Source organism: Symphalangus syndactylus, chromosome 3 (assembly GCF_028878055.3).
Source record: "Symphalangus syndactylus isolate Jambi chromosome 3, NHGRI_mSymSyn1-v2.1_pri, whole genome shotgun sequence".
NCBI lineage: Eukaryota > Metazoa > Chordata > Mammalia > Primates > Hylobatidae > Symphalangus > Symphalangus syndactylus.
Genome location: NC_072425.2, coordinates 135,755,386 through 135,765,802, shown reverse-complemented (window position 1 = coordinate 135,765,802; position 10,417 = coordinate 135,755,386). Strand labels below are relative to the sequence as shown.

Genomic DNA, 10,417 nt, shown 5'->3' with positions numbered 1-10,417 from the left:
CCACTGGCAAGCAGGCACAGACTGAACGCGAAGTTAATGAAGCTGAAGTCCCAGGCACTGCACTTGCATGAGGCCCTTCAAACACCCTCATCCTAATTTTGTATTCATAATTTGATTCTTTTCCTTAAAGAGGCCCCCCCAAATTATTTAAGCTTCAGGTCCCATAAAACGAAGCTCCGCCCTCTGGCAAGTGATTATTTTGCCTCCTCTCCAGTACACAATGAGATTCTGTTTGGGACACATCAGTGTCCTTTTTGTCTGCCAGCTTACCCCATCAGAATTTACATACATTCTGGGTTAATAAAAACAAAATAACGGCTCAGAGGAGACGTGAGCTGTGCTCCGTGACAGTGGCAAGGCTGCAGCCTTGGCCACAATGAGATCTCTCGCTCTCTGGGCTTCACCCATAATGAGGACACGTGAATGGGGGGGATGACAGACAGGAAACACTTCCCCAGCTTCCACTGGGGCAGGGGATGCAACTACAGCAACCACAGGGCATGGGGCGATTATTTGACTTCCAAGTCCAAATTAGAACATCACAACTGGCTGGGCGTGGTGGCTTAACGCCTGTAATTCCAGCACTTTGGGAGGCCAAGGTGGGTGGATCACCTGAGGTCAGGAGTTCGAGACCAGCCTGGCCAACATGGTGAAACCTCGTCTCTACTAAAGATACAAAAATTAGCCAGGCGTGATGGCGGGCGCCTGTCCCAGCTACTCGGGAGGCTGAGACAGAAGAATCGCTTGAACCTGGGAGGCCGAGGTTGTGGTGAGCCAAGATTGTGTCACTGCACTCCCAGCCTGGGTGACAGAGACTCCGTCTCAAAAACAAAAACAAAAAAATCACAACCACCATTAACCACTACCTCGAAACCCTGTGGCTTCACATCGTGGAGTGGGAGTTGTCCTCAGCTCCTCATGCCAGGGATAAAGACTCTTCATTATTCAGAAAAAGGTACCATCTGATTTGCTTCAGAAGTCTAACATTTTGTGAATCCTTTGACCCTGCCGTTCCATGTTCAGGAGTCTGTTGTAAGGAAATAATACTACAGTGCATAAAGACATGAGTACTCAGGCGTTCATTCTCCTCAGTGCTGTCTGTAAGAAAAAAAGGAATAAACTAAAATATTTGTGTTTATTCAGTGCTTAGTGATAAATAAATAATTAAATAAATGTTGACCCATCCACATAGTAGAATGCTGTGCGGCCATTAACATTAGAAGGTGGTAGAAAACATGATGGCCGTGCACGGTGGCTCGTGCCTGTAATCCCAGCACTTTGGGAGGCCTTGGTGGGCGGATCACCTGAGCTCAGGAGTTCAAGACAAGCCTGGCCAACATGGCGAAACTCCATCTCTATTAAAAATACAAAAATTAGCCAGGTGTGGTGGCACGTGCCTGTAGTCCCAGCTACTCAGGAGGCTGAGGCAGGAGAATCACTTGAACCTGGGAGGCAGAGAGCCGAAGCAGAGAGCCTAGGTGAGCTGGGCCCAAATTTCTGCCCTCAGAAAAAGATGTGTGTTGTTTTAAGTTCCTAATCATGTGGAAAAAAAAGAGCAGGTTATGAAATAATGTGTAGCAAAATCCCGTTTGTAACTTAGAAAATGCGATCTTGACACATACTTAGAAAAAAACCTGAAACAAATACCAAAACACAGATGTTACATAAGGACTACAAAGGTATTATAAATAGGATTAGAAAGTCTAGATATGTCAGGAATCAAAAGCATAAGAAAAGAGTAAAACACTATGACTAGGTACCATGGTTTGAATGTTGTCCTCTCTGCAATTTATGTTGAAACTTCATCCCCACTGTGTCAGTATTTTTTTTTTTTTTTATTTTCTTTATTGTATTTATTTATTTATTTTTTGAGATGGAGTCTTGCTCTGTGGCCAGGCTGGAGTGCAGTGGCGAGATCTTGGTTCACCACAACCTCTGCCTCTTGGGCTCAAGTGCTTCTCCTGCCTCAGCCTCTCCAGTAGCTGGGACTACAGGCGCGTGCCACCACACCAGGCTAATTTTTTGTGTTTTTAGTAGAGACGTGTTTTCACCATGTTAGCCAGGATGGTCTGGATCTCCTGACCTCATGATCCGCCTGCCTCGGCCTCCCAAAGTGCTGGGATTACAAGCATGAGCCACTGCATCAGACCTAATTTAATTAATTTTCAAGTAAACTAATTAAGTGAAGATACAAAGTAGCAGAGAAAGAACATCTAGATCAGGCTGAGGCTGGGCACCTAACAGTTAATACCCTTTCATTTGTAATTGACATAGAAATCTATTTAAATTGGCTTAAACAACAAGAAGCAGTTACTGCTGGTGTTACTGAAAATGAATATGGTTGAGTTTAGGTGGGAAACAATGCAGCTTTCAACCAGGCTTCAGGATCTGCTCCCTTTAAATCTCAGCTCTGCTCTTCTCCATGCTAGCTTCATTCCCAGGCTCTTTCTCTAACTAAAATGTAAGCTTAGGCCAGGGATGGTGGCTCATCCGGGAGGATCCCTTGAAGTCAGGAGTTCAAAACCAGCCTGGGAAACATAGTGAGATCCTGTCTCTATAAAATAAAATGTAAATGTATTGTTATTTTTATTTGTTTTTATATGGAACACTTCATGAATTTGCACATCATCTTTGTGCCAGGGCCGTGCTAATCTCTGTATTGTTCCAGTTTTAGCATATGTGCTGTGAACTGAGCACTGTGAATGTAAATAAAATAAAATAAAATGTCACTATCATGAGGATAGTGACTTTCTCTTTTTTGTTCACTATTTAATCCCCAACACTTAAAATCGTATTTTTATTACTGCACGTAATAGGCACCAAAAAAATTTGCAGGAAGAAAAGGAGGGGGCCAGGAGTGGTAGCTCATACCTATAATCTCAACACTTTGAGCAGGAGGATCTCTTGAGCCCAGGAGTTCAAGACCACCCTTGGCAACAAAGTGAGACACTGACTCTACAAAAATAAAAATTAAAAAAGAAAGAAAAAAGGCAAAGAAGGTGGAGGTATAGCAGCACAACAATTCCAGAACAGAATAAATAAGACTATGTTAAATACATTTTAGAGAAACTGAATAACACTGAAGACAAAGAGATGATTTAAAAAATAACCTGAGGGGCCAGGCATGGTGGCTCACGCCTGTAATCCCAGCACTTTGGGAGGCTGAGGTGGGTGGATCACTTGAGGTCAGGAGTTCGAGACCAGCCTGGCCAACATGATGAAACCCTGTCTCTACTAAAAATACAAATATTATCCAGGCATGGTGGTGCATGCCTAGAGTCCCAGCTACTTGGGAGGCTGAGGAAAGAGAATGGCTTGACCCCGGGAGGTGAAGGTTGCAGTGAGCAGAGATTGTGCCACTGCACTCCAGCCTGGGCGACAGAGTGAGACTCCATCTCAATAAATAAATAAATAAATAAATAAACAAAAATAAAAAACCTGAAAGATTACCTGCAAAGCAAAAGAAGACAGAAATCAATGGAATTCTAAATTCAAAGTGCTGACAAGGAATAACTCATCCTAGAATTCAACCCCCCTCCCCATGTCAAAATTGCATTCAGGAGTGTTTTGGTTACCTATTGCTCCATAACAAATAACTTTAAAATTTAGTGACTTAAAACAACCACCACCAGCCAGGCACAGTGGCTCACATCTATAATCCCAGCACTTTGGGAGGCTGAGGCAGGAAGATTCCTTGAGCCCAGGAGTTCAAGACCAGCCTGGCCAATACAGTACAACCCCATCTCTACAAAAAAATGTATAAAATTAGCTAGATGTGGTGGCGCATGACTGTAGTCCCAGCTAATCAGGAGGCTGAGGCAGGAGGATCACTTGAGCCCGGGAGGTCAAGGCTACAGTGAGCTGTGATCACACCACTGCACTCCAGCCTGGGCAACAAAGCAAGACCCTGTCTCAAATAAATAAATAAATAAATACCCACCACCATTTATTTGCTCACAATTCTGTAGTTTGGCAGGGCTCAGTTGGGACGGCTCATCTGTGTTCTTATGTGTTTTGGCTGAGGTGGCTCAACTGGGACTGTGAGATCCAACAGCTTCACTCACCCATGCAGTGCCTCAGCCGAAGGGGTCAGAATGGCTGGTGGCTGGCTAGGCATCCCTCTCTCCCTTTGTTGTCTTTCATCTTCTAGGTCCTTTCTCTCTCCAGTAAAGCAGGTGAATTTGGTTTCATAGTGGCTGGATCCCAAGAGGGTGAAAATGGAAACTGCCAGGCCTCCTAAGGCCTAAGCCCGGACCTGGCATAATATCACTTCCACCTTCTACTAGTCAAAGTGAGTCACAGGGCCAGCCCAGATTTAAGGGGAGGGGGGAAGGGAAATAAATTTCACTTCTTTTTTTTTTTTCCTGAGAGGAGACTAGCTCTGTCAGCCAGACTGGAGTGCAGTGGCACAATCTTAGCTCACTGCAACCTTCACCTCCCAAGTTCAAGCAATTCTCCTGCCTCAGCCTCCTGAGTAGCCCGGCTAATTTTTGCATTTTTAGTAGAGATGGGGTTTCGCCATGTTAACTAGGCTGCTCTCAAATTCCTGACCTCATGTGATCTGCCGACTTTGGCCTTCCAAAGTGGTGTGATTATAGGCATGAGCCACTGCGCCCGGCCACATTCCAGTTCTTGATGGGAGGAGTGACATTACAGGGATGGACAAAACTGTTGGTGGCCATCTTTGTTGATAATGTACCACAACGAGTAAAAGTGAAATGGAGATTTTTTCATCAATGGGAGCCTCCACATGAAAATTTTCTAAAACAAAACAAAATTTAAAAATTAAAACAAGGTCTTTTCAGAGGAAGACTTTTGAAAGAGTTTATCCTAACGTATCATCAGCAAGAGAGCTGCTAACACATTTTTGTTAAGAGAAAGGAAATTGACCTCAAAAGGAGAGGGCAATGAAAGCAATGAAGAGCAAAGAAACTGGTAAACACGTGGGTAAGTCCACAGAAGCACTGATGGTGGGAACCACAGCAGCAATGACGATGATTGGTTGGAGGCATGAAAACAAAGTCAGCGGAGAGGGAGCCAAGATGGCCGAATAGGAACAGCTCCGGTCTACAGCTCCCAGCATGAGTGACGCAGAAGACGGGTGATTTCTGCATTTCCATCTGAGGTACCGGGTTCATCTCACTAGGGAGTGCCAGACAGTGGGCGCAGGACAGTGGGTGCAGCACACCGTGTGCGAGCCGAAGCAGGGCGAGGCATTGCCTCACTTGGGAAGTGCAAGGGGTCAGGGAGTTCCCTTTCCTAGTCAAAGAAAGGGGTGACAGACGGCACCTGGAAAATCAGGTAACTCCCACCCTAATACTGCACTTTTCCGATGGGCTTAAAAAATGGCACACCAGGAGATTATATCCCCCACCTGGTTCGGAGGGTCCTGTGCCCACGGAGTCTCGCTGATTGCTAGCACAGCAGTCTGAGATCAAACTGCAAAGCGGCAGCGAGGCTGGGGGAGGGGTGCCCACCATTGCCTTGCTTAGGTAAACAAAGCAGCCAGGAAGCTCGAACTGGGTGGAGCCCACCACAGCTCAAAGAGGCTTGCCTGCCTCTAGGCTCCACCTCTGGGGGTAGGGCACAGACAAACAAAAAGACAGCAGTAACCTCTGCAGACTTAAATGTCCCTGTCTGACAGCTTTGAAGAGAGTAGTGGTTCTCCCAGCATGCAGCTGGAGATCTGAGAACGGGCAGACTGCCTCCTCAAGTGGGTCCCTGACCCCTGACCCCCGAGCAGCCTAACTGGGAGGCACTCCCAAGTAGGGGCAGACTGACACCTCACACAGCTGGGTACTCCTCTGAGACAAAACTTCCAGAGGAACGATCAGGCAGCAGCATTCGCGGTTCACGAAAATCCGCTGTTCTGCAGCCTCCACTGCTGATACCCAGGCAAACAGGGTCTGGAGTGGACCTCTAGCAAACTCCAACAGAACTGCAGCTGAGGGTCCTGTCTGTTAGAAGGAAAACTAACAAACAGAAAGGACATCCACACCAAAACCCCATCTGTACATCACTATCATCAAAGACCAAAAGTAGATAAAACCACAAAGATGGGGAAAAAACAGAGCAGAAAAACTGGAAATTCTAAAAAGCAGAGCACCTCTCCTCCTTCAAAGGAATGCAGTTCCTCACCAGCAATGGAACAAAGCTGGATGGAGAATGACTTTGACAAGTTGAGAGAAGAAGGCTTCAGACAATCAAACTACTCTGAGCTACAGGAGGAAATTCAAACCAAAGGCAAAGAAGTTAAAAACTTTGAAAAAAATTTAGACGAATGTATAACTAGAATAACCAATACAGAGAAGTGCTTAAAGGAGCTGATGGAGCTGAAAGCCAAGGCTCGAGAACTACGTGAAGAATGCAGAAGCCTCAGGAGCCAATGCGATCAACTGGAAGAAAGGGTATCAGTGATGGAAGATGAAATGAATGAAATGAAGCAAGAAGAGAAGTTTAGAGAAAAAAGAATAAAAAGAAACGAACAAAGCCTCCAAGAAATATGGGACTATGTGAAAAGACCAAATCTACATCTGATTGGTGTACCTGAAAGTGACGAGGAGAATGGAACCAAGTTGGAAAACGCTCTGCGGGATATCATCCAAGAGAACTTCCCCAATCTAGTAAGGCAGGCCAACATTCAGATTCAGGAAATACAGAGAACGCCACAAAGCTACTCCTTGAGAAGAGCAACTCCAAGACACATAATTGTCAGATTCACCAAAGTTGAAATGAAGGAAAAAATGTTAAGAGCAGACAGAGAGAAAGGTCGGGTTACCCACAAAGGAAAGCCCATCAGACTAACAGCAGATCTCTTGGCAGAAACTCTACAAGCCAGAAGAGAGTGGGGGCCAATATTCAACATTCTTAAAGAAAAGAATTTTCAACCCAGAATTTCATATTCAGCCAAACTAAGCTTCATAAGTGAAGGAGAAATAAAATAATTTACAGACAAGCAAATGCTGAGAGATTTTTATCACCACCAGGCCTGCCCTAAAAGAGCTCCTGAAGGAAGCACTTAACATGGAAAGGAACAACCAGTACCAGCCACTGCAAAATCATGCCAAATTGTAAAGATCATCGAGGCTAGGAAGAAACTGCATCAACTAACGAGCAAAATAACCAGCTAACATCATAATGACAGGATCAAATTCACACATAACAATATTAACTTTAAATGTAAATGGACTAAATGCTCCAATTAAAAGACACAGACTGGCAAATTGGATAGAGTCAAGACCCATTAGTATGCTGTATTCAGGAAACCCATCTCACGTGCAGAGACAAACATAGGCTCAAAATAAAAGGATGAAGGAAGATCTACCAAGCAAATGGAAGACAAAAAAAGGCAGGGGTTGCAATCCTAGTCTCTGATAAAATGGACTTTAAACCAACAAAGATCAAAAGAGACAAAGAAGGCCATTACATAATGGTAAATGGATCAATTCAACAAGAAGAGCTAACTATCCTAAATATATATGCACCCAATATAGGAGCACCCAGATTCATAAAACAAACCCTGAGTGACCTACAAAGAGACTTAGACTCCCACACAATAATAATGGGAGACTTTAACACCCCACTGTCAACATTAGACAGATCAACGAGACAGAAAATTAACAAAGATACCCAGGAATTGAACTCAGCTCTGCACCAAGCGGACCTAATAGACATCTACAGAACTCTCCACCCCAAATCAACAGAATATACATTTTTTTCCGCACCACACCACACCTATTCCAAAATTGACCACATAGTTGGAAGTAAAGCTCTCCTCAGCAAATGTAAAAGAACAGAAATTACAACAAACTGTCTCTCAGACCACAGTACAATCAAACTAGAACTCAGGATTGAGAAACTCACTCAAAACCGCTCAACTACATGGAAACTGAACAACCTGCTCCTGAATGACTACTGGGTACATAACGAAATGAAGGCAGAAATAAAGATGTTCTTTGAAACCAACGAGAACAAAGACACAACATACCAGAATCTCTGGGACACATTCAAAAGCAGTGTGTAGAGAGAAATTTATAGCACTAAATGCCCACAAGAGAAAGCAGGAAAGATCCAAAATTGACACCCTAACATCACAATTAAAAGAACTAGAAAAGCAAGAGCAAACACATTCAAAAGCTAGCAGAAGGCAAGAAATAACTAAAATCAGAGCAGAACTGAAGGAAATAGAGACACAAAAAACCCTTCAAAAAATTAATGAATCCAGGAGCTGGTTTTTTGAAAAGATCAACAAAATTGATAGGCCGCTAGCAAGACTAATAAAGAAGAAAAGAGAGAAGAACCAAATAGATGCAATAAAAAATGATAAAGGGGATATGACCACCGATCCCACAGAAATACAAACTATGATCAGAGAGTACTACAAACACCTCTACGCAAATAAACTAGAAAATCTAGAAGAAATGGATAAATTCCTCGACACATACACCCTCCCAAGACTAAACCAGGAAGAAGTTGAATCCCTGAATATACCAATAACAGGCTCTGAAATTGTGGCAATAATCAATAGCTTACCAACCAAAAAGAGTCCAGCCGAATTCTACCAAAGGTACAAGGAGGAACTGGTACCATTCCTTCTGAAACTATTCCAATCAACAGAAAAAGAGGGAATACTCCCTAACTCATTTTATGAGGCCAGCATCATCCTGATACCAAAGCCGGGCAGAGACACCACCAAAAAAGAGAATTTTAGACCAATATCCTTGATGAACATTGATGCAAAAATCCTCAATAAAATACTGGGAAACCAAATCCAGCAGCACATCAAAAAGCTTATCCACCATGATCAAGTGGGCTTCACCCCTGGGATGCAAGGCTGGTTCAACATACGCAAATCAATAAATGTAATCCAGTGTATAAACAGAACCAAAGACAAAAACCACATGATTATCCCAATAGATGCAGAAAAGGCCTTTGACAAAATTCAACAACACTTCGTGCTAAAAACTCTCAATAAATTAGGTATTGATGGGACGTATCTCAAAATAATAAGAGCTATCTATGACAAGCCTACAGCCAATATCATACTGAATGGGCAAAAACTGGAAGTATTCCCTTTGAAAACTGGCACAAGACAGGGATGCCCTCTCTCACCACTCCTATTCAACATAGTGTTGGAAGTTCTGGCCAGGGCAATTAGGCAGGAGAAGGAAATAAAGGGTATTCAATTAGGAAAAAAGGAAGTCAAATTGTCCCTGTTTGCAGATGACATGATTGTATATCTAGAAAACCCCATTGTCTCAGCCCAAAATCTCCTTAAGCTGATAAGCAACTTCAGCAAGTCTCAGGATACAAAATCAATGTACAAAAATCACAAGCATTCTTACACACCAATAACAGACAAACAGAGTCAAATCATGAGTGAACTCCCATTCACAATTGCTTCAAAGAGAATAAAATACCTAGGAATCCAACTTACAAGGGATGTGAAGGACCTCTTCAAGGAGAACTACAAACCACTGCTCAATTAAATCAAAGAGGATACAAACAAATGGAAGAACATTCCATGCTCATGGGTTGGAAGAATCAATATCGTGAAAATGGCCATACTACCCAAGGTAATTTATAGATTCAATGCCATCCCCATCAAGCTACCAATGACTTTCTTCACAGAATTGGAAAAAACTACTTTAAAGTTCATATGGAACCAAAAAAGAGCCCGCATCGCCAAGTCAATCCTAAGCCAAAAGAACAAAGCTGGAGGCATCACGCTACCTGACTTCAAACTATACTACAAGGCTACAGTAACCAAAATAGCATGGTACTGGTACCAAAACAGAGATATAGATCAATGGAACAGAACAGAGCCCTCAGAAATAACACCGCATATCTACAACTATCTGATCTTTGACAAACCTGACAAAAACAATCAATGGGGAAAGGATTACCTATTTAATAAATGGTGCTGGGAAAACTGGCTAGCCATATGTAGAAAGCTGAAACTGGATCCCTTCCTTATACCTTACACAAAAATTAATTCAAGATGGATTAAAGACTTACATGTTAGACCTAAAACCATAAAAACCCTAGAAGAAAACCTAGGCATTACCATTCAGGACATAGGCATGGGCAAGGACTTCATGTCTAAAACACCAAAAGCAATGGCAACAAAAGCCAAAATTGACAAATGGGATCTAATTAAACCAAAGAGCTTCTGCACAGCAAAAGAAACTACCGTCAGAGGGAACAGGCAACCTACAAAATGGGAGAAAATTTTCCCAACCTACTCATCAGACAAAGGGCTAATATCCAGAATCTACAATGAACTCAAACAAATTTACAAGAATAAAACAAACAACCCCATCAAAAAGTGGGTGAAGGACATGAACAGACACTTCTCAAAAGAAGACATTTATGCAGCCAAAAAACACATGAAAAAATGCTCATCATCACTGGCCAT

General features: G+C 42.9%; 1 non-coding gene across 1 annotated transcript; it reads right to left on the bottom strand.

Annotated features, from left to right (window-relative positions):
* Positions 1–2,594: 2,594 nt before the first annotated feature.
* On the bottom strand, positions 2,595–2,697 carry LOC129479921 (U6 spliceosomal RNA). The gene has a single exon (XR_008656848.1). It is a non-coding gene; the product is annotated as a U6 spliceosomal RNA (small nuclear RNA).
* Positions 2,698–10,417: the final 7,720 nt, after the last annotated feature.